This window comes from Stenella coeruleoalba (assembly GCF_951394435.1).
Source record: "Stenella coeruleoalba genome assembly, chromosome: 13".
Taxonomy (NCBI): domain Eukaryota; kingdom Metazoa; phylum Chordata; class Mammalia; order Artiodactyla; family Delphinidae; genus Stenella; species Stenella coeruleoalba.
In genome coordinates, this window is record NC_137159.1 from 34,698,500 (window position 1) to 34,723,351 (window position 24,852).

Here is a 24,852-nt window from a genome sequence, read left to right on the forward strand (position 1 = left end):
GAAATAGGTAGCATGAGTGCCATTTCCTTCCACAGGACAAGGCTGGCTAAGTCTGGGCTGAGTTGGGTAGTAGCAAAAAGCAGCCCCCTCACTGGGCAAAGGCTACACTAAATTGCTGCATGTATAACTACAGAAACTCTAAGGAAAAAAATTTTTTTTAAATATTTTAGCTAGCTATGTGATCTTTAACAAGGTAATAACTGCCCCAACCTTTGGATTTCTCATCTGTGAAAAACATTAATAAAAGAAAAAATTACCAAGATAAAATAAATATCATTTTACTCTGCCAGGCACCTTCTCCTATAGATACTCAATAAGTGTCCATCGATTTCTTTTCTTTCCCTAAAGAGTAAACCTATCTTCTTTGCCAATAGTTTTTTAAAAAGGTACTCTTTCTGTGTTTTCATAAGGCCACTGATTTTCAAAATTTGGTCCCCAGTAGCAGCAACAGCAGCAGCATCTGAAAACTTGTTAAAAATGCAAATTCTTGGGCTTCAAGGTAAACTTACTGAATTAGAAACTCTGGGGGCTGGACCTAGTAATCAGTGTTGTAACAAACCCGCCACATGCTTCTGATGCACACTCAAGTTTCAGAACCACTGTGCTAGGCTGACGTTTCCAGCAGTATGGTCCATGTACCTCACACATCAAAACACTCCTATTAAAATTGCTAATTTCTAGGCCCTACCCCAGACTTGCTAAATCAAAAGCTCTTGTGGGGAAGCAAAGGAGTCTCCTTTTTAACATGTCACCCAGGTGACTTTGATGCACTTAAAGGTCAAGAACAACTTGGCAAATTGGTGTCAAAATAGCAAGTGATGGCATTTCAGCATTTGTGGAGGTCAGATCAGAATTCCCTTTTCCCCTTCTTTGTGACCCCAGAGACTCAGCAGGAGATATAGCTGCATAATCAATGCCAGTTGGCTCTAGAGGAGTGGGCTAATGGCTGTGTGGTACCCCATCACCTTGGGAGAAATATATTTATCAGTGATCGATGGGAACACACCTCACCATCCAACCTGCTCTCCTAACCTGGAATGGCTCAGACCCAGTCACTTGTTCCAAGTGGCAGAGCCCAACTTGCTCTGACAAATCAGTGGTTTTTTAAAAATGCACACACAAAGTCAAAACAATATCCTGGAAATGTTTTTCCTGGTTGTGTAACTCCTCGCCTTATCTGGTGAGAGCTAGTCAGGGAAGACATAATATACGCCCTCAGTGTTAATTCAACAAAACTCTTTCCTTTCATGGACCCTGAAAGTGCACGCTGGGTGACAGGAAACTAGGCAAAAATTTTGGTCAGTTTTTCTCTACTTTGAGAATTAACTGTCGAAACACCTTTTCTTTTATCCCTTCAAATTGGCCATCTTCTTGAGGGTGATGAAGTATGGTGATGACAACTCAGGTGAGGTTCCTATCTACAAATTCCCTCAGCACAATGACAAAAATGCAAATGTATGTTAGTGAAAGTCTTTTCTAGTTTCAATGTGATAGAACTAGGAGTTCCTTAAGCCATTTTGTGAATGAACGGTTTTCCCCAGTACAGCTTGAAAATTTTATGTGGATACTGAAGTAGATTTCTTAGTCATTTCTCCTAAGTCTATAAGATCAAACATTGTGTCAATTCCAGTTAAAGACAGATGTCACTAAGGTAAAGTTTACTTATGATCAAGAGACCCTCAACCATCCAGTACATGGTGATGATAATTATAAAGGCAAGATTTCTTTCAGGGCAAAAACACCAAAACAAAATGAAATAAAACAAAACAAAAGCAAAAACCTACCACAGAGGTTAACTCATAAAAACATCATTACAGAGACATTTGTGAGACACTGATTCCTGCAAGAACAAAAAGGGCTTCTTCATTCCTTTTTCACACAGCTCCCCTTTGTAAATGACATTCTGAGTAGTAAGCAACCAGGCTCCAACGCTATCTTCCACTTGGCGCCTACACTGAACTCTCACCCCTAAAGTGGTAAGAACGAGGGATTCGGGCTTGCTATAATGCAGTAGCACAGACTCAGAAGTCAGTAGTCACTTGACATTCCAGGTAGTGCTCTCCTACTGGCAAGGACAGCATCTGGAACTTACTATCATTTGGTGTTTAGAAGTCTGTGGAGTGGTTGCATTTTGTACATGAAGACACAAGATGGAAACTCTCGCTCTAGGAAAACGTTGAAGCTCTTGATGTTCTTTGAGATAAATCTATCATGATTAGTACTTATTTTCCTCTGGGAATGAGAAATGACAGGAGCATGGGATTAGGAATAGCAACAGAGGTAATATTAGCCATTTGATGAAGCATTTACTGACTAATCCTGATGCCAAGTGTGGAACACTGGTCATGTCACTTCACCTTCAGGACAATACTTAAGGTCGGTATTATAGATGCACAGAAAAGTCTCAAGGAAGTTAGATGATGTGGGAGTGGGAAATGTGGGAGTTGAACCCCAATGCTCTGTTAACACTCCTTTGATTCATTACACCCTGTTATGGGTTGAATGTTTATGTCTACTCAAAATTCATTATGAAGTCCTAGCCCCCAGTGTGATGGTATTTGGAGGTGGTGCCCTTGGTAGGTAATTAGGTTTAGGTTATGTCATGAGGGTGGGACCCTCATGATGGTATTAGTGTCCTATAAGAAGAGTAAGAGAGAGATCTCTCTCCCCATAAGCAAGCACTGAGGAAAGGCCATGTGACCACATGGTGAGATGGTGGCAGTCTACAAGCCAGGAAGTGGACCTTCACCAGACACTGAATATCCAGCACCTTGATCTTGGACTTCCCAACCTCCAGAATTGTGAGAAATAAATTTCTGTTGTTTAAGCTACCCAGTCTATGGTACTTTGTTACAGCAGCTTGAGCAGACTAAGACATATCCCCCATCCCTTTCTTTGGACTACTGGTGCTGTAACATGATAAAGGATTTGCTAATACTGTTTTTTTTGTGTGTGTGGCATGCGGGCCCCTCACCTCTGTGGCCTCTCCCGCTGCGGAGCACAGGCTCCGGATGCGCAGGCTCAGCGGCCATGGCTCACGGGCCCAGCCGCTCCGTGGCATGCAGGATCCTCCCGGACCAGGGCACGAGCCCGTGTCCCCTGCATCGGCAGGCGGACTCTCAACCACTGCGCCACCAGGGAAGCCCCTAATACTGTTTTTTAAGTCTTTTCACCATTAAATCCAAAATCACAGCGTTCATTTCATTCATTCGCTCACTGGGCCTTTCATGTTGCCTTAGTACCCTGGCTCAGGGTGAGCCTGAGGTCACTCAGAGGCTCCCATCACAATTTGATGTCCACACCTGTAGCATTGTTGCTGCCAATTGCTGGTTTGGGGGCTTCCAATCACATGTTATGTCAGTGAGTAAGTACATCAAAGATCTCTTATTTAAATACAAAGCTTCAGGATACAAACACCGCTAAGCAGCCACTAGGTACCCAATTCCTTATTGCTGAGGCCAAGCAAAGAACAAGAATTCTTCTTGCTCAGAGAAGTAAAAGCATAAATGCCTATGAACGACAAGCTCCCCTAAGCACTATTTCTCCAGTCATTCTTTCCTATATCTGACCCAATGAATTGTGATTGGTTCTGAAAGTTTTTCCCCCCTCTGGTCACCAACCTCCTAAACGGTAAAGTTATTCAATGCAGACTTATTTTAGTGGAAGTAACAAGGTTAAGTTGCATGAGTGTAGAAGACATTTCCATTTAAATGAAAACTAATTGTTAGACTTGTGTTGGTGGGAGACTTTTATAAGGGACTCAAAATAATGTGGGCAAAGGTGCATGTGGTTCCTGGCTTTCGTGCATCACAAATGCTATCCATTCGGTAACATCACACAGGCTTTTATCTGGCTTGGTATGGAGGATCCCCACAAATTAGCTCCTGTCAACCCCATCGAATAGGGAAAGGAGATAGATAACTTAAAAAACTTAAAGAGCACAGGGTAAAAAGCACAATACTAAGATAATTCCAGAGATACCCTTTCCTTTCTGTCTAGAAAGTTCAAAACTGGAGTCAAAAAATAGTTTGTCTTGATGGATACAAAAGCCAGAGGACAGAGATAAAGACTGGGTTCCTTCCCTTGTGGTCAGTGTCTCTACGCAAGACATTGCACAGCAAGAGAATGTGGGATCTGAGCTGGGTTCTTCCCGTCTCCTCAATTCACAGCAGCAGTTCTCTCCCCCCAGGAATCTCTCAGATGGCTGGTGCTGGGGGTTGTCTGGGCGACATGGTTGTTCAACAGAAACAGAAGTAAGAGCATCCTCCCCTGAAGTTTGTGGTCTCCCAGCCCCCGTGGCCATGTCCCTACCTGCTGCTGCCTCCCCCCACCTCCACTCCGTCCTGTCCCCACTCCCAGTGAATCACAAAGGGATTGACTCAAGCAAACATTTACAGATCTTGTTCTCTTGGTAATCTGAAAAAGCTCCCTAGGTGACTAAGACATGCTTCTGTCCTCCTGTCCCCATATAAGAACCAATGACCTAGCTTCTATCCCCACCCCCATGGAGAGATGAAGAAAGTTACCCAAGATCACACAGCTAAGTGCAGGGCAAGGGGAAACCAGGACCCCCATTCTCCAGTTCTGTGCTTTTTCTACCAAAGCATTCCTCTCATTTTAAGAGAGGGTCTTTTAAGTGATGCCAAATAGAGAGTAAAGTGTGTAAAAAGAGAGGATCCTGCAGGGTTCCAAAAGAGGAAAACAAAGAAACAAAACAGATGAGATACTAGATTTACCTTCCCCTACCTCTGGAGCAATTGCATCTGCTTATAAAGACTTTCAGAATGTAAGGAGAGGGACTATGGGAGGAATGTGGTCTAAGTGTCCTCCTCTGGATGAAGAAATGGACAAAGCAGAGAGCCCCTGGGGCTCCAGCCTTGAGAAGTCTCAGCCGCTGGACCAGGAAGCAAGGCCTCCAGATCCCGAGCCTCACCCAGTCCTCCAAAAGTTTTGACCCAGGGGCTTCCCTGGTGGCGCAGTGGTTGAGAGTCCGCCCACCGATGCAGGGGACACGGGTTCGTGCCCCAGTCCGGGAGGATCCCACATGCCACGGAGCGGCTGGGCCCGTGAGCCATGGCCGCTGAGGCTGCGCGTCCGGAGCCTGTGCTCCGCAGCAGGAGATGCCGCAGCAGTGAGAGGCCCGCGAACCGCAAAAAAAAAAAAAAAAAAAAAAAAGTTTTGACCCACTTCCTGCTCCCTCCCTGCCACAGTTGTGTATGTCCTTCTGGTTGGAAAGAAATGCATCAAAGTATCAGGGAGTAGAGCTAGAGATGACTTTAATGTTTTAAAGTATTTCTTGTATTTTCCAAATTTTCCTGAATTTATATTGTTTTTATAATAAAAAACAAATTACTCTTTCAAAAAAAAAGGAAGTTAATGGCTTTTGGCATAGTTCTTTATGAAATGAGACACTCTCTAGTTCTCAACATTTTCCCGAGCTCCTCCTGTGCTTCACAATGGCTGAGTGATTAATGCCTCATCCAATGTAAAGTGAAGGAGATGCAGGACTGTGGGTGGATCTAAAGAGACATGGGAAGTCGTCTTTGTTGCTAGCCTGGTTTCCTTCCAGAAGATTCCTTTGAGGTTTTCATCCATCTATCTATCTACCTATCTATCCATCTTCTATCTGTTGTCCATCATCTGTCTATTCCCTTCTCTGCACTGAAACCATTTGACCCACTCTACAGTGCCAGCTTGATGTCTGAGAAGAATCAGTTAGCTTCTGTTTTGTTTTGTTTTTTAATAATTATATAATTATTTTAAGAAGGCAAACCTGTGAGTCTTCAAATTGCATGGAATGTGAAACAGATGCCACAGCTAAAGACTAGCGCTTCCTTGCAATTTGGCCCTCAAAACAATTTTAACCCTCCCTTTTTCAAAACTAAAAGCTGAAGTGAAGGGACATAAACACACAAGGAGGTGAAACCTTAGCAGCTATTTTCAATCTGAGTTAATTGTTTCTTGAGGTCCTGCAAGTGATTTATGTCATTTATAAGCACGTTCAACTGCCACTTAGCCCCATGGGGGCAGAGATGGATCCAATTTCATGGAGGGGGTGGCTTTTGTTGTATGTTAGTTCCCTCCTGGATCCTGTGTTGATGCTCTTTGCCTGGGATTTCCGACCCAGCCTGTGGCAGTCAGTGTATAGCAGGGGAGGGCTGAGCCAATCAGAGGGATGCATGGGAGACTTGAGAGGACCCTACCATCCCCACCCAGATCTGCAGAAGAGCCTCCTAAGGGACCAGATCATGTCCTTGGTATCTGAGGACATCTGATCTGAAACCAAGAGGGATCAATGTGGGTTCTTTAAGTCTGTAGTCATCTAGACCTAGTCTCTATCTGGATTTAAATGAAAGGTCTAGCTCTGTGTACACCTTGCCCAATTGAGAAGAAGGGAGAACGACTTGGTAGCTTCTAATTCGATACGGCTTTGCAGGGGGTTTAGGAAGGGGTGCTGGGTCTGGGATTTATGAACATAAATCAATCATCAAATGAACGGCCCGTAAGAATAGAAAACAGCCATAAAGGCAGGAGGCTTGGGATATGAATTCTTTTGTTTAGTCCCTCCTAGACACAGCCTACACGTAGCAGAATATGTTCCCTTTTGGAGTCTGCCCTAATTTAAATTTCTGAATTGTCTGTTGATGAAATACCAAAGGGCAGAGTTTTAAAACTATCCCTTGGGGTGAACCTGATAACTAACAGTACCACTTTTCTACACCTGGCATGCACAGTGTGCCAGGAATTATTGGACATGCTTAGGAACTTATCTAACTTACCTATCTTATTTATTCCTTTGACATAGGTATTAGTCTCACTTTACAGATGGGCAAACAGAAGCTTCCACAAAGAAACTTCACACAGCGAAAAAGCTACAGAGCTCCTGCTCTTTAAACTGCCCCCCACTTGCCTAATTCCATCAACCTAGACAGGAAAATTAACTGTCGTTTTCATCAGCTCTTTGAGAAGGCACCGTGTTCGGTGTCCTGGTGGTGGTGGGTCCCCATCCTCTGTGTAGGACACCCATCATTTATCTCCAGTAAAACGGTTTTCTCACTTGACCATGATTCCTACTCTCCGTAATACATGCGGTCATTTCCATCTGAACAAGCACACTGGAGTGGCAAGCTGCAGCCTAACTAGGAGCCAATAGAGAATGTGCAGAAGCAAATTGCCACTAATTTTAATGTGTGCTTAATGCAAGTGGAGTATGTGCTCAGAATGGACTCTATTGCTTTTCTGGGAAATACCCTTCCACAGCAATTGTTTTTAAGTGTTATTTCTGATTAATGATGTGCTATTTTCTCTCTCCCTCCGTTCCTCCCTCCCTTTCTCTCTTTCTTTCTCTTCCTCATTCCTTCCTCCTTCTTCATTAAAGGGACCATAGATAACTTTCCACCTCTCCCTCCCTGTATCTTAACATTTCAGTGTGTCTACTGTGGAAAACAATAAGGAAGTGTGAACAAATAGGTGGTTAAAATGGTCTAAAACCCTCCCTGAGCTGGGAAGATGCATCACCACCTGTGCTCCAGCTTTTGGCACATGCTTGGCAGCAAACTGCAAGACCAGGAGGTCATAATCAGGAAGACAGAAACACAGTACATTTTAATAATCACCTACCTTTTCAATAGCTTTGCGCTTTCAGATGTCACCTCCAGTTACAGGGAACTAAAATCAACCTGCAAGCCCTCTCCCTTTCCACTCCGAGGAAAGAACTGTAGATGACTGGTGACAATTGTCCAAGGGAAAGGACCCATAAATATGAGTTGCCTGCTAGAAGCAATTGAGCAAAATCAAGCTCATCAACTTCCCAGCATGGATTTTATTTTATTCTAAATCAGATACTCATTAATGGGGAACATTCTTTGAATCGTCATTTTATTTACACTAGAGAAATGCAAGACACATTGTCTGGCGAGGGAATGAAGTGGCTCTCTCACCGCTCAGTTGTAGGTATTTCCTTCTGTAGCCTCCTGAATTTTCATGCTAATGGAAAACACCCAGGCCAGAGGCTCGCTAGTAACAAGTTAAAATGGCACTGGAAAGTAAACGGTTTTCTTTGATTTAAAAAAACAAAGAGCATAAAGAACACATGGGATGACAGGGAAAAAAGAAAAATATCTTTCCGGCCTCGTTAGAATCAAGCCATCCAGACTCTGCTACTTAAGGAGAAGCACAGAACAGCACCCTGCAGGGATTGTGGGAGAGGCAAATTATACCCTGGTTTCAGACAGTGCCAGCCTTCTTGTCATCCTACTAGGAAATGCCCATGGGGGCTCCTGTCCTCCTTCCCAGCTGCCATCTAGAGATCAATGCATACCAGGTGCTCAATAAATATCTGTTGAGTGAACATCTGAATTCTGGGAGATGGCCTATCTTTATTAAATGTTAATAAGATTTTAATTCAATTCTAAGCAACACCAAGCTAGTCTCTAAGCAAAAAACTAAAGTCCCCCCTGCTCTGATCTGATGTGGGTATCAAGTCAAGTGAGATCCTCTCCATCCATTCCACCATCACTCAGCTGCTTCTCTAGTTTTTTCCGTGGCTGGGCAGAAACCTCAGAGCTGTGGGTGCTGGCCCCCTTCCAGCCATTCACACTTATGGGGAGCCCTTCCCATCTTCAAGGGGCCTTGGGAGGTGCTCCTCTGAGGATGGTGGAAGGCTGGGTGCTAGGCAGTGAATCACAGATACATTGTTGGATCTTAGTGAGTTTACTTTTTTTAGATCCCAGAGCCACTCAGATTTGGTGTCCACCCTCAGAGGAGCTGTATCCCTGCTCTGTGTTTTCTATGGAGTTACAAAGAGGAAAGCAGACCCAGAGACCTCTGGCAAATCAGTGCACAGAATATCATACAACATGCCAGTATCCGTTATCCACTTTCTCAGGATGCTGTGGTGTTTTCAGGGTTTTGAGCAGCCTCTCTTCATCCTATGTTATATTGTTACAGCATTTTCCTATTCAGGAAGGGTTAACCATAATTACCTCATGTTACCCTGACATCAACCCAGTGAGTCAGGTAATATTAGTATCCTTCCAGAAGAGGACACTTCTTTAAAATCATTGCCTTTCTCAAGAATAAGAAGTGGCTTTCTTTCCGCAGCAGCGTGGCTTTCACAGAGATACCTCTGACCTAATAAATTGACCCCTCTCCTCCTGCCCTCCAGAGCTGCCCTGCCTTGTCCATCCTCTCTGTGGCCAAGATGCTTTCTTGGTAGGTGGACTCCAGTTTTGTTTTTTCATGTGACACCTTGACCTAATCAGAGAAAGCACTCTGAATCTCTAAAAATAAATAAGCGTCTGACAAGAAAGAAAAAACAGAAGGGGAGGAGAAATATTGCAGGACTTGAGGATTTGGGAGCACAACCCATGTACAGATGGTATTTAACATTCTCCAAACACCAAGTGCTGGTTTCCAGGCCTGGCTTCTTGTGGTTATTTCCTGGTCACTTTGAACTGACTTATCAAATTGAATAGATTCTTTGATACATATGTTGGTATTTTAAGTCCTGGTGGGAACAAGGTCTCCCATTTGTTTCGTTTTATTCTTAAGAGATGTTTTTTTAAAAACCCTGCTCAGAGAAGGAATCTCAGTCAAAACCCGCTATGACTTTGGTCTTCACCCATTTCAGCGAAGGATGCCAACCACTGGGCTTCTTATTAAGAACAATTCCAGCTGGCTCCATACTCCACAGGGAAGTTAGTTTAGATCCACAAAGGTGCCAGCCAACGGATGGCTGGTAATAGAAGCTTAAGTAGAATGTTGAGCCTTGGGGTGTGAGGGCACAAATTAAGTAACACCCGTCTTCTTCACCCAAGTTCTTGAATTAAATGAAATAAGAAAAATAAGTTAGCATAATGAGTCCAAAACACCATCTTTATTTGAGATGAGACCCAGGGGAAGGACACGGATTGGGGCGAGAAGCAAGCAGACCTGATAACTTCCTGCACGCCCCCTTTTCTCTCCTATATAGACCCTGTAACAGCTGGCCCATGGGGAGTTCTAGTCTGCAGAGCAGACACTTCTACCCACATCACTGTCTTGGACTGGTCCTGATGGAAAGGGAAGAAGGAAAATGGACAAACTGAGCTCTATCCAGCCAAGAAACAAAAATCAATGCCTGCTGCCCACCAGCCCGGAAATCCTTCTTCTTCTGTGTGAGAAAACCACTTGACCTTTCCAGGCCTCGATATCCTCAGCTCTAAAAGGAGTGGGTTGGGCTGGGGGGGGGGGCGAGGGACATGGCCGGGATCCAATCTAGCTCTGAAATCCATGCTTAGCCCCAGCAGTGACTCTGATGGGGCCAAGGCCAAGCCGTGCTTTCATGCTATGCTCTCTCCCTCAAGACATCAGTTCCCTTTGCTGAGGTCCATGGTCAAAGATCACACCCCTGAGACTCATCAATCATCTCTCAGATGATGATGACTGTGACGGTGACTCAGGGCACATCTGTCCCCACCACCAGAAAAATCATTCTAAGTGCACAGGTCAGTGGGAGCATCTCAGTCGACGGACGGCACTTCATCATCAATGTTAGTCCCTGGGAGTATACAGGCCTATTTCCTAATGATCCCAATACAAGACTCAAGAACATTATTATGAAGATTGTGATGCAACACAGTGGTAGAAAAAAGATGAAATAAACAGGGATTTGGGGTCCTGTATCCTAACTTTGGCTCAGCACCAAAAAGCCATGTGACTGTCACACCTCTGAGCTTCTTCAGTCATGTACAAGGTGATGGAATCCAAAGTTTTCAAACTTATTTTCCCCTCTTTTAAAATATAACATCTTACATGGAATATGAATACAGAGCATGATTAAAAATAAATCTGGGGCTTCCCCGGTGGCGCAGTGGTTGAGAGTCCGCCTGCCAATGCAGGGGACACGGGTTCGTGCCCTGGTTGGGGAGGATCCCACATGCCGCGGAATGGCGGGGCCCGTGAGCCATGGCCGCTGAGCCTGCGCGTCCGGAGCCTGTGCTCCGCAATGGGAGAGGCCACAGCAGTGAGAGGCCCGCGTACCGCAAAAATAAATAAAATCAAATAAATCTGCTCTGATAGAAGTGTGGGGAGAGTCTCAGACCCATCCCACTTGATTGCTCCCTTCCCTCTGAAGATCATCCCCACCCCCAAACTTGGTAGCCCCTGAGGTCACAAGGATCATTTGCTCGGGAAGAATTTCCTCGGTGCCAGGCTGCATCTGGGGCCAATGCTGTGTTCTGATGTCACATCCATTTGACAGCCCACCCCGTTCTCCTGAAGCTACATCCCTGACGTTTCTCAGCAACCGTTAAAGAAAACTGAAGGGTATGTCTAACAGTGATTTGGGCCAGTTATCAGAGTTAGAGCATAAAAACCACAGACAAACTATACTTGAGATTCCATCGCAAGAGTAAGTTTTGGCTCAACAGGGAGAGAGAATTAGGGCACAGCCTAAAGGCAGAGTGTTATTATAAAATAATTTACTTTAAAAGATATTCTTCTCACTACTCTCTGTTGCACAACCCAGACTCACGGCATGAGATCTTGACCATAAAATCGTGTGAGGAGGGTCAGGGTCTGCTCCTGAGAGAAAGTGCTTCTCTCTCACAGGAAACATGAAGTCGTTTTGGCCTTCAGAAGAGCTGGCCCCATCCTCCGGTCACCCAGACCCCTCATATATCTCCTCTGCATGTGTTAATTCTTTTGAAGGTGATGGGGGTTCTTTGCACGGAAGATATATGCAGCTCGATGGCGGGAAGTGAGATCCTAATTATCTGCAGCTGACAACCTTTCAGGGCCCATTATAAAAGAAATGTCCGCACCAGGTACTCCGAACCCTCTCTCCCAGCTCCAGGGAGGTTGCGGGAGCAACAAGGAGTGATTCCGAGAGCCTGATTTATCAGGGAAGATTAGAAGAGTTACATCTATGGTCTGGGGAAACAATGACAGAGGGGGAGCAGGCTAATGGGTGACAAAGGGGCAGGAGGGAGAGAAGAGATTTATGTAGCCTGGTACGAGGGTGAGCAACTGGAGGAATGGAATGAAGACAGGAAAGAAAGTCCCAAGTAAATATCGGGGAAACTTTCCTCGCTGATTTATTAGACAGATGAGCAAATCTTCCAAACGAAGCTTCTTTCTCACCGAGAAACAGTGAGTGAGCCTACATAAATGTGTCATGGCCATTTGTCTCTGTCACTGGGGACCCGAAGTGGTATCTAGCAGGGCGTTCCATCTTTCTCTTGAAGATTGTCTTTAAAAGTCAGAATCCACCTTTTTCCCTCCGGGACACTGGGAGGCTCTTAAGGGGCATGTGCCTCTCAAGGCACAATTCTAGGCACAGCCACTTGCTAAGCATCACCAAGACTTACTGTCTACTTTATAATTTTTAGGGGAGCAGAGTGTACTTATCCATAGTCCCCAGCCCAGAATCTCCCTGGGGAGAGGAGAGCTTATGCTTCAGACACAAGCCAGGAAAACACTTTGAAATTCAACTGAGGTCCTCTCAGCAGGGGCACATGGAAATGTTCTGGTGAATCTGACTGCCTACAGAGTACCCCTATCTGACCTGGATCGAGACCCTCTTATGTGCCACTTAAGATCCCCTCAGAGTCTCCTTGTTCCCGATGCCACCGTAGCATCCAGCTCTGCGTGAGCTCTGACTGACATCACACAGGCTCCACCTGACCTGCCCCATCTCGAGCCCTGGGGATTCCCTGTTGCCACAGAGATGCAGGATGTCTCAAAAGCCCACCAGGCACCCACCCAAATGCAACTGCGATTGATCAGTGGGGAAAACATTTGACCCATAAAAGATGGGAGCTGGCAGATAAAGTCTCTTTCCTTTCTCCTCTCTGATGGACTGTTCAATTATGCACTTTAGATGGTTTTCAGAGGGACAGTCCTGCAAGATCCAAGCGATCAGTAGGATGTAGTAGCAGCCAGTAGGATAAATCATCCTCATCCTGCCTCTCCCTACCTCACTTTCCTGTCACCTCCCTGCTCTCCCTGGGGTTGTGCCCCCTAACAGGATAATAGCACAGAAACCTTTGCCTCAAGTTCTGCTTTCTAGGGGGAACCCAGGTTAAGATATGACCAAATCATCAGGGCACAAGATGATCCAGACTAAATTGTCTGGATAATGGCATAAACTTCTTTAATCATTTGGCCTGAACATCTGGTCCATTTATTCTAGGCATTCCACAAAATTGTCCCCTTCCAACCTCAGCCCCCTGACAGTGCCTCCAGACACAGCAAGGATCCTTGTATGGATACCATCTTATATGTCAGTGTCCACTGGCTTAATCTACTGGAGAGGGCTGGCAGGCTGGAGGACGTGAGCTCAGCCACGTTGGTGTTTCCTACTGTGCCCCCATAGGAGCTGGGTACTGGGGGAGGTGATGATCAGCTCCTTGGAGGTAACCTGAGAGGTCACTGACTAGCCTGTAGCCTTTCCATTCAGCCGTGAGGTCTCTCTGCCACAACTACTTCTAACTCTATTCTTTGTGTTATAGGCAATACAACTTCAGTTCAGCACCAGTAAACTGAGAATCCTAAAACGATCACTCAATATGGCCAAAAACTCAGTCTTGGTGCTCCAAAGAAAAACCCCGCCACTCCATGTTATCTGTAAATGCTGCAAGCTTTTGTTGTTGTCTTTGTTTTGTTTTTAGTGTGCGTTTTAAGTTCAACTATTTTTATGTCCCCACCAAAAAAAAAAAAAAAAAATTTCCTTAGTAACCCATTATGGGTTAGTGAATTCCCAAACCGTTCAAAAATACTTTAAAGTTCTTTTGGGACATAGCCAGATACTTAATATTGTATTACATTTTATAGTTGTCACTTAATCAAGCTATTTAATATTATAGTACATTTTAAAACTGTCACTTAATCACATTTTCTTGACCCTTTTATGGGAATTAAAGATCACTGTAGATAAAAAATGGCATGCTTTAGTTTAAATAGATTCAGTATGTCCAGTATGACAGTTACTTCTGAGACATTAAAAGAATTTTCTGTGATTAATGTGACCCACACACGTTAAATGGTGTAATGTTCCATTTCTTCAGCCATTAGCGGAAACAGCATCAGACAGAAGGAGCCGGAATGTAGCCAACTGCATGTAAAGCCAGCGATGGGGGTGGGGGTGGGGGGTGGAGTTTAAAGATAATACAGAGCCAGGCAGGCTGAGATAAGAGAGAGATTTCTACTGATTTAATATTTGCTTTCTCTGGGCATCTTGAGAGCAAAGTCTGAGAAGCCCAAAGGTCAGGCCCTGGTAATGGAGTGAATGCCAGTCCCGCGATGCAAGCACTCTGAGGGGAGCAGTCTCTGCAAGAGGGGGGAATCTCGGGCGGTCAGAGGAGCGGAGTTATTCGGTGCTTATTATAAATGATTGATGAACACTGCTTCTAAATTTAGAAAAGCTCTCTAAATGGACATTTACTCACAAGGAAAAAAAAAAAAAACTCTGAAAGGTCCATCCCTGGAACGGTTTTGTTTATGGCGCTGCGATAGTTCTGGGCAATTAATCCAGAATTGCGTCACTGAAAGATTTTATATTCTTAAGTGTTCACTCATGTAGTTAAAGTAAATTATGTCCTTTTTCAAACATGTTTCAAAGAATTGTACTAGGTTTTAAAAATCCTGGTCCCTAAATCCTACTTGTTTGTTTAATTAATCTGAAAATAACTGTTCCTTCTTTGTTTCTTAATCACAGATCACATACACTGTATTCGTTAGCAGCTGCGAATGAAAGCGTGTCCCAGTGTGTTTTTCTTGATTGTTTAATAAGAGTTGAATTACCCTATTTAATCCATCAAGTAGGACATTACAATAACATTGATATTTTGTTTGACAGCAAATTTGTTTGATAACAGAATAGAATATAACGTAACCAAATCAGTGTCAGAAATGCATTTCAGAGAATCCAGGTAAAAACACCGGTACACACTCCAGACACTGAGCAGTAGGGCCAAGGGACCAGGCACAGCAAGACACACTGGGCAGGAGGGTATGAAGGGAAAATCTAGCCTTGCAAAATGCCCAGAGCTTACCCAGAAGATCAAGACAAGCACACCCTTGAAAGGTGGTCGTTCTGGCTGAGGAGGGCCAACCTACTCCAAGCTCAGAATGGACAGACCAATGACCCCCACTGTGTTCTTCCTTTGTTGGCTCAAATACTGTAATTCTTAGGGCCAAAGACCCCAGATCCTACCATCACTTACCAGCACCCCTTCTTTCACTTCCTGCTACCACACAGTAAGGGCTCTTGAAGAATGCTATTGTCCACAGACCAGCATCTTTCTCTGGTTTCAAACCTCTATATAAGAGACCATTTCTTTTCAGCATCTTCTATCTCCTGGGAGGAACGGGAATTGGTTCAAAGGATTGTGTGAGACCCGATCTTTATGGACTTCATTTAGGAGGACAAGTGTCGGCCCTGGTATTTATTCATATATGTGTTTATTAGATGTTTTACAATTGGACACTTTCTTTCCCTTCAAAACCCAGCACAGAGCTGTAACAAAGCCTCTCTCTAGATACCAAAACCAGACAACAGAGGAGAAAAGAATGTGTAGCAACAAACAAAAATTCCCAAAGTACTCAGTTTTCAGAGTTGTGTATCTTGTCCTGAAAGTTGAATCGGTTGTCTTTCATTCAAAACTATCTGTAACACCACACACACACATACACACACACACATACCCTCCACAAACCTTTGAAAAAGAATTACTGAGGTCAACCAGTTCTGTACAAAATAGCCAGTTGCCTGAATAAATTAAAACTTTTCTTTCTCCAGGATGACTTACTTGCAGACGCTGACCAGATCCAATGCGCTGTCCTTCTCACAGAGAACGTGCAAGTGCAGAGACCCAGTAAGCAGTGGAGGGGATGCAGACGATTCACTTCGTGTCACTGGGGAGAGGGAGGAAGGCAGTTAGTTGTATCTGAAAAATCTCTAAGAAAACAAATACCATTGGAAACACCTGCACTCTCTTTAGGCGCTTTTTATCAATTTTCCACGGATAATACAAACCTCACCTTCTAACAAGGCAGAATGAGTGCTCACAAAGGTAGGTTCAAACCTTTACTGGTGACTGTAAGCTGAGAAAGCAAAAGAATAAGTGTCGGGGCTTCCCTGGTGGTGCAGTGGTTGGGAGTCCGCCTGCCGATGCAAGGGACATGGGTTCGTGCCCCGGTCCGGGAAGATCCCACATGCCGCGGAGCGGCTGGGCCCGTGAGCCATGGCCGCTGAGCCTGCGCGTCCGGAGCTTGTGCTCCGCAACGGGAGAGGCCATAGCAGTGAGAGGCCTGCGTACCGCAAAAAAGAACGTGTCATCAAATTTCCCAAATTGACCCTAATGCTGTGCTGATGGTCCTCTGCTAACCCAGACCTCAGGAGAAATTTAATTGTTGTTCCACTTTGAAAACATCTCCATCTAAAACCCGAATTTCTCTGTCACTCACACTTTGTCTTCACCTCGTCACAGAGGAGAAAGATCCAGGATGATCTCGTGGATCTAAAAAGTTGAGGAGTCTTTGCTTTAATCCCTCCCTAGTTTTTCCTCGCCAGTCTCCCATTCTCACATTATTACAGTTCCTTCCCTCTCTCCGTCGCTGCCTCCTTCCTTATTCTTTTGTTCTCTAGCCTTCCCCTTTTGTATTAATGAAGTCCTGTGTAATTTTTCTTCAAATCTTCAAGTAGATTCCTTTGTGACTTCTGTTTTTTTAATCTGATAGGGCTTTTTAAAAAAAACCATGAAAATTATTAACATTTCCATCCTTTCTGGCACTGTACCACGGGCCTTAAAACATTCTCTTACATTTCTCATCTGAAACGGCTTTCTCTTGACCCAGAAGTATTGGCAAATTACAGACCCCAAGCCAGTCTTTTACGGAGAAGGTCTGAGTGCAAGTGGTGGCCTTTCAAGCGCTTAACCAGAGAGTCATAATCTTTATGACAAATAGCCTCTCGCTTTGCAGTTATGGCTAGTTTACTATGCATATGGCTGACAGAGGGGCCCGTAAAGTAGTCAGGGACTTTTTCTCAAGCCCCTCCCAGGTGTCACATCACTCCTTTTTACTGATCTTGTTGGAGGGGCAGCATTAGCCCCACAGATCACCCAAGCTTCCTGACCAGCTGCCAGGCTGTAAAGCACAAGGAACTGGTGATCCAAAGACATCAACGTGTCACTCCTGATCATTCATCTGCAACAGAAATAGCCCACGGTGCCTGGGAGATCGATGTGGAGACCACCGCTCTTCAACATTATTGCCACTAATTATTAAGATGAATGCGGTGATTAATGGCAGCCATGCTTCTTCACTTTATGCAAATGGTGAGCTCATGCATATACATGGCAGAGGAGGCTCACCAACCCGGTGCCCGGAATGTCGCCGTTCAGCCCCCTAATTCAGCTGTCACTGTGACCCAGGTGCAACGACCTAGAGCGATTTAAAAAGAAATGCTAAAAACGAATTGTTGACAGCAGCCTCAGGCAGCTTTTTGGAAATTCCCTTCTATGAGGGCTGTGCTTTGATTAGGGAAAGCTCAATCAAGGCAATAACTAGGGTTATTAAGGATGCTGCATTAGCCTGTGGGCATTTGCCTTCCCGTTGTCTGGAGGAAAGAGCTGGTGAGGATGGAGAGAATGCAGCTTCTGCCATGATGATGTGGTAAACTGAGGCAAGGCAGCCTCTCTGGGTCTAGTTTCTCTCCTTAGTAAAAATCTGGGGTTCCTATTAAATGACATAAAGCCCTTTTTAACCTTAAAATTATATGAGTCTTTAAGGCAGGCCTTTTGTCTTCTACCCAAAATGAATACTTTGTCACAATAATCCTTGGTAGAGCATGTCTTTCATTATTTGTTTTACTCCATAGGCATATATGTCATTCATTCCACAAACATTTCACTGAGCATCTATCCTTTGCATGATGCAGAACTCTCTTTCCTCCGTAAGAACCCTACATGAGAACGTAATGCTAACCACAGTGTATCCCACTTATTTGCTGTGTCTTAGATGTAAGCTCTCTAATGACTGGAGCCAAACCTTGTTCTGCTTTACAAACCCAGTGCCTGACACATGGTTGGCACTCAATGAATATTCGTTAAATTAATGAATGGTAGGCGCTGGAGAAAAATGATTATAAAAGGAGTTAAGAAATGACCCCTGCCCTCCAGTACCTTAGGATCAATGTGAAGCCAAAAGTACACTGAGGCAAGGAGCCAGCAAAATGTTACAAAGAATGAGGTAGTTCTGTGTAGCAACTGGTGGCTCTTGAACAGAAAGTCACGTTGAAGAGGTGTTTAGGAAGAGTAAACCTTTACTACGGGATTTCAGGAATGGGAGGCTTTTATACGACAAATTCTAGAACTGGAAGGGAATGTGCATGCCTGACCCCTTGCCTCCAGTCTCATGCCAAACACATGGTGTTTTACCCTTCTGAAAGACCTGAAGGGAGAGATTCTACATTCTCCGTTGGCTACCCAGACCAGCCCGCTGCTCAAGAAGTCCTTCTCATCATCCACTCAAAGCCTCTCCTTCCATGTGGACTGAATCTAGGTGGATGGTGGCCACGTGCTTTTCTGATGCCTGACGCTGTTACGTCACTGAAGGGCCAGCAGGGACAGTTAATCCGATGGGTGACTTTAGAGGCCACCTGTGCCACTCAGGGAGGCTGATGGCCTGATCTGCACCCTTCTGGAAACAGACTCCCTGGAGAAGTAAATCACAAGCACAAGTGACCAACGAGCCATTTTCTTTCCTTCTCAGATATCCTACAGCTGGAATTTCAAGTGGGTCCACCACTATAAGCCTGAACTCTGATGATCTCGTCCTCTGCTCTTATTTCCATCTTTTTTTCTCTACATGAATGCGAGAATTCAAGGTTGGGGTAGTTGTATATGATGGTCCTGCCCCTGACTAGCTGTGGGAGAAAACTTCCGTATTCGGAACTGCCAGATAGAGAAACAGTATATATACCTTAGAGAGTTATCTGGGGGGATAAAGGGAAAAAATGGGGTGAAGTGACTGGTGCACAGTAAGCCCTAGATAAATGAAACAGGTAAAATTGCATTTTTCCTTCTGTCTGCACTGGCTGGCCTAATGAATAGGGCTAGATGCTTAAATCATCATCCTTAAAGGGAACGCAGAGTATCTGCTGGTTCGGTTCCTGCTTTTCAGCAGGCGGGGCCTCTCCTTTGTGTGATCACAGTGATACAAAGGCTGTATTGGTCATTCCTGCTCAGGTGTTCGTCTTCTCATTGTACCAACATTTTGTCCTGACTTTCAAATTTCTGGATGGACAACCGAACTTGAGAGAACACCAGTATAAACTCTACTGGAATATGCTGCACAAAGTTTGCCTTTCAGATGGTGCTAACCCAGCTGCTGCTACATCCCATCCCTCAATGTGCTCACCTCCCACAGCCTGGATCCCAGGGTGCGCCATCTAACGCACACTGATGGCGAGGGCTCATCAGGATGTTGAAACCACTACTGGTTGAATGTATAAAGGGTGGAGAACTGGAAAACCTCGAAGGAGGAATGGCAAATTATTCACTGTCAGAATAGCTGTGATGGACAAAGTGAGAAGCAGCCTGGGATTTCATAGTCAGCTTCGGTCCCTACAGACATCTGGCCTCTCAACAGACACCGAGGCTCAGCTATTACTCCACGTACTATCCAGTAGGAGGCCTATTCCGGGCTTCCATTGTCAATACGCATTAACATGCATTTGCCATTATTTAAAGGTAGCTTTTAAGGAGGTATTTGTGCATATGATGGATGCCTCTCCAAGGACCTCCTCCTGTATTCTTCCTGTAGGCAAAGCCCCTGCTGGTCACAGCTGCATTTGTCATGAGAGACCCTGCTTTCGCCAGCCTCTCCAGCTCATTTCAATTCCTGACACAGTCAGTGCTTCTCAAAAGACCTTGTCTCCCAGGCCTCTGTCAGAGAATTTAGCTAAGTCCTGCATCCTGTGTTTGGCTTTGCTCCTGGTAGACTAACTTAGCCATGCCCCTAAACCTGGCCGCTCCAAGTGATGTTTGACAAATGCTTTCTTTCTTAGCATCTCTGGGGCAAAGCAGAGAAAAAATAATCAGATCCTTTTTTCCTTTTCTGTGAAAATCTGGAGTGTGAAGCCCTAACTTTAAACCCATTACGTCTACAAAGAGGCCGTCAGAATCATGGCAAGTTGCCGCCTCTGGAGGAGACCATGAAAGACTTCTGATCTATCACCTCAATCCAGATCTGAGCATGGTAAGGCTCAGAGAAGGAGGTTTTCCAGGTCCCAGGCTGGTGGGTGGTAGAGCCAGGAGGACCACTGGGTCAGGCCGCCCTTCACTTCCACAGCCAGGGCCTCTCAGAGTGGAGAGAGGACTCATCCATGCCCACTTCTTCCTTCTCTCCTCCCTTCCTCCCTTCCTGTCTTTTTTTGGGGGGCGGGGGGAGGAGAGGCTTGGAATACATTAAATAAAGCAATAAGTTTACAAAAATTTCATGTATCTTATAGGTTTGTATTTAACAAATTAAATTGTGCTCTTTGCAAGATAATCAGGGATTTAAAAAAATTAAGGTATAGCAAACTCCAGGCAGGATGGTTCAGTCGTGACTTCTTTCAATCCCTGCATGTCTCTCTGAGGATCTCGTTTAGAGATAACGTCTGAGTTTGAGCCCTATGGGGATGTGAGGTCAGCACACGACCCTGAAAGCCTGCCTCCCTCTCAGCCCTCCTGGGATGGGCTCTAACTGGACCACAGAGTTTTCCATTTTGAACAGAGGGGGAAGCTGGAGACATAAAAGAAGGTGAAGACAAAGGGCGTAGAAAGCAAGAAAGTGAAGTGGAAAGAAGAAAATGAAAAAGAAATACCCACTTGCTTTGCTACTTTTCTCATTCATTTTAAGATTCCAGATCAAGTACTAAAGGGGGAACCACGGAGGAAAAGGGAATCAGGATTGGACAAGTGTTCTGCAGAGATGTGTACCCCTCAAACACATGCAAACAAGAATTCCAGCCAAGCACAAGACACCGCACACTAGTCCCCCACTGCCTGGTCCGCAGCCTGGAGCTGCGGAGTGGTGAGCCAAGCATGTGTGGTCACAGAGCTCGGGATCCTTAGCTCTTTATTTACTCCCAAAGACAGCCTTTCACTGCACAGGCACTTCTTTATGATAGGCAATATGGGCTCGTTATATTGTTATAGACAATTGTTGGATCAAAAGTGAAATAACTGGTAAACGCATTAAGTGCTTCAGTATATTTTACTTTTTAAGAAAAGTTATTTCCCCCACTACGAGGCATATACCCAGAGAAAACTGTAACTCAAAAAGACACATGCACCCCAGTGTTCACTGCGGCACTATTTACAATAGCCAGGACATGGAAGCAACCTAAATGCCCATTGACAGACGAATGGATAAAGAAGATGTGGTACATTATACAGTGGAATATTACTCAGCCATAAAAAGGAATGAAATGGGGTCATTTATAGAGACGTGGATGGACCCAGAGTCTGTCATAGAGAGTGAAGTAAGTCAAAAAGAGAAAAACAAACATCGTATATTAACACATATATGTGGACTCTAGGAAAATGGTACAGATGAACCTAGTTGCAAGGCAGAAATAGAGACACAGACGTAGAGAACAAACGTATGGACACCAAGGGGGGAAAGGGGGGAGTGGGATGAATTAGGAGATTGGGATTGACATATATACACTAATATGTATAAAATAGATAACTAATGAGAACCTGTTGTATAGCACAGGGAACTCTACTTCACTTTGCTGTACAGTAGAAACTAATACAACATTGTCGAACAACTATACCCCAATAAAAATAAATTTTTAAAAAATTTAAAAAGAAAAGTTATTTTCAAAAGAAATCAGAGCTCTAGCTATACCTAAGAAACCACAGAAAAACTCAGAGAATATTTGAGACAGGGACAGCTTTGCTGATGCTTCATCCCACATTTAGAGAGTTGGCTGGCTGTTCAGGTGGTGGGATGCTCATGGAGATGGGGAGCCAGGAGGGACCATGGAAGGAGTCCTCACCTCCAGAAAGGGCTATAGGATGCACAGCAGCAGTCAGGCTTTGCTGTCACAGAAATCCTGGGACAAGGGAAAGGATTTTTATGATCTGTAAGGAAAGACATGGAGCCATCCACTAAGCAAGAGCTAAGAACAGAAGAATGTGTACAAGTAATTGAAATGGGAATGCAATCAACACATCTTACAGTGGCGGGTCGGGGGAGGACTGGTAAGAACTTGAAATTGCTGCAGTATTTGAAGCCTTTGAAAAAAGCAACAATAACAAACAGAACCACAACTTGGGAAAAAATCTAGAAGGGACAATCCGTCTGGGAGGAGCTTCTTTTCTTCTGTGGAACATACTTATGCTAACTGGGTGGCATATTTGGATCTGAATATCTAAGCCCAGCAGTTGATACAGAATTCTGTAGTTTCCAACAGGGCAGTTTTTCCTTCACTATGGTTTGTGACCATCCTACTGACTTTGTCTAGAAAATAAAAGCATTTTTGACTGAAGCTAGAAAAGTGATCTTTTTTCCCCTAAAGAATAGGAGTTGATATCCAGCATCCCTTCTGACTCTCAACTCCATGATCTTTGAAATTCTACTACTTGTCCCTATCCACCATTATAAGCAGAGGCTGGGACAGGAGGAGTTTGTTGACATCATAAATACTAAAACAGCACTGGTTTTCTGCATACCAATAGCGTAAACAGTACAACCTGAGAATTACCAAAGCACATTTTGCAAGTCTACACAGATGTGCAGGAGTATGTAAACTACTTTCTCTATTTCTGGAAGCTAAAGAAATCTCATTTGTAAAACAATTTTCTTTCCCTGCCCTTCTCTTAGCACAACACCGCCCCCAAACTTCAACTGCTGTTCCTCTTAACACAAATGCAGTATTCTGTTGTTTCTTCCCTGCTGTAAAATGTCAAACTTATCCCTATCTCCTTTTTCTATGACACAGTCTGCATTTGATGAAATTAAAAAGTTACTTTTTAAACTGAGGTCTAGTTAAATTATAAGAAAGCTATTTCTATTTCCCCTGGATATAGTTGTTAAATGATTCCCCCATGTTGGCCAAATTTTTGGAAAAACTATAATTGGAATCCCAAAAGTGTTTGGGGAAGACCCCAAGAAAGGTGTCGAGACCTTATATCTAGATTAGATATGCACAGTCAAGAGCAAGCCTACTATGTCCTTGGGTTCCATCAAAAGACAGGGAATTCGTGGACAGAGTACTGAGTGTCACTATCCAGGTTGTGAATTATTAAGAGCGTCTTGCTTCTTTCATTTCCTCTCAGCTGACCTTCCCCTACCTCAGGTTCAACAAACATTTCTGAGCAACTACTGTATATTACAGGTACTCGTTAGGACCTGGCTCTTTTTTCTTCTCCAAAAGTCTGTGGGCTCTAAAAGTCAGGCTCTTTCCACTGTGTCACAGCAACACCCATCTCAGGGGGTCAGAAGAAAGGAAGACGATGACCCTCACATGAATTTATGTACAGTTCTGGTAAAAGACTTGAAGAAGCAGAAGGCTAAACTAAACTTCATGGCTAAATAGAGGTTTCTGGATTAACTATGCTTATGTTGTTCACCCATATGGGGAAACAGAAAGGAGATTATGGTTGCTCACTTAATACAGGGGAGATTCTCTGCAGAGATCATTCTCCACGGCCAGTCAGTTTTAAAAGGTTTTCAAAAGCAGTCAGTCTTCTGAGAAAGAGCTTTAAATAGCTACGCTCTCTAAAATTCATATCATACATTGATGAAACCAATAATAATATATGGGAAAGAGACTAAGAGCATTGTTTGAAAAAGTTTAAGAACAGTTGGCAAACAATTATAGTTTACTAGTTTCCATAGTTTAAGAATAAATATGAAAACCTACAATACCTTCTCTCACCAACCTCACCTGGCACAGCAGGAGACTTCCTGCTCCAGTGCTACGGCCAGCATCCACGCAATGATGGTTGGTAAATATTTTTAATATTACCTCTGTATAGCACATGACTCACACATCTATCCTGGCTCAACATTCTTGGGTCCTAGTCATTTGATCGTCAACATCACTGGTGACATGTTACACCTACAACAATATTTAGCATTTTCAGTAAAAGGATAATCATTAATTCAATCAGAGTCAAAAATCAAACTAATGAATTTGAAAGAAACTTCTGTAAGTGAGTCAATCACTTGCCTACCACCAGAAAGACCCTTTCCAGTGTTTTCAGCATTGGGAGAAATTTGGAGATTCCCTTGTAGGCGCAGCTATAGAGCTCTTAAAAACTGATGGGATTGAATTATGAATTAAAGAAGAGATCACTCTACCACATCCCTGAAAACACATGTTTTCTATACTTACAACACATTTATACAAATACACACACACACAGAAGTTGAGTATTTGCCTGTTAGAATACACAGGATGACACTTCCATGGTGACCGTCCTACAGTAAGCTGGCTATTTTAACTCTGAAAATGGCCCTAGTTTCCAGCCTAAAAGATAACAGAGGTATCTCAGCAGAAGATAAAGAACAGGGATATCACCAAACCAGTCAACAAATATTTATTTTTGGAGTGTCCATGTGTTTCCACTTTTCCAGATCAGGCTTCCCTGCCCTTAAACAGTTTATATTCTAGAGAATAAAACATAAATCAATCAATAAACTAATTTTACATTCTGGAAAGTTCTACATAGAAGACATATTAAGCTAAAGTGAGAGAGAGTAACTGAGAGTGATCAGGGAAGAATCTGATGGGACATTTGGGCTGAGACCTGAATGCTGATAAAATGCAGCCATGTGAAGAACAGAGGAAGGAGCCTTTTAAGGAAA

General features: G+C 44.0%; 1 protein-coding gene across 16 annotated transcripts in view; it reads right to left on the minus strand.

Annotated features, from left to right (window-relative positions):
- The window catches only part of MEIS1 (Meis homeobox 1), a 964,979-nt gene that overhangs the window by 422,890 nt on the left and 517,237 nt on the right, over positions 1-24,852 (minus strand). For all 16 annotated transcript variants that reach the window (XM_079941540.1, XM_079941543.1, XM_079941545.1 and 13 more), the window contains one exon: positions 15,792-15,897. The gene's annotated coding sequence lies outside the window, so the exon portion shown is untranslated. The remainder of the gene's footprint in view (positions 1-15,791; positions 15,898-24,852) is intronic.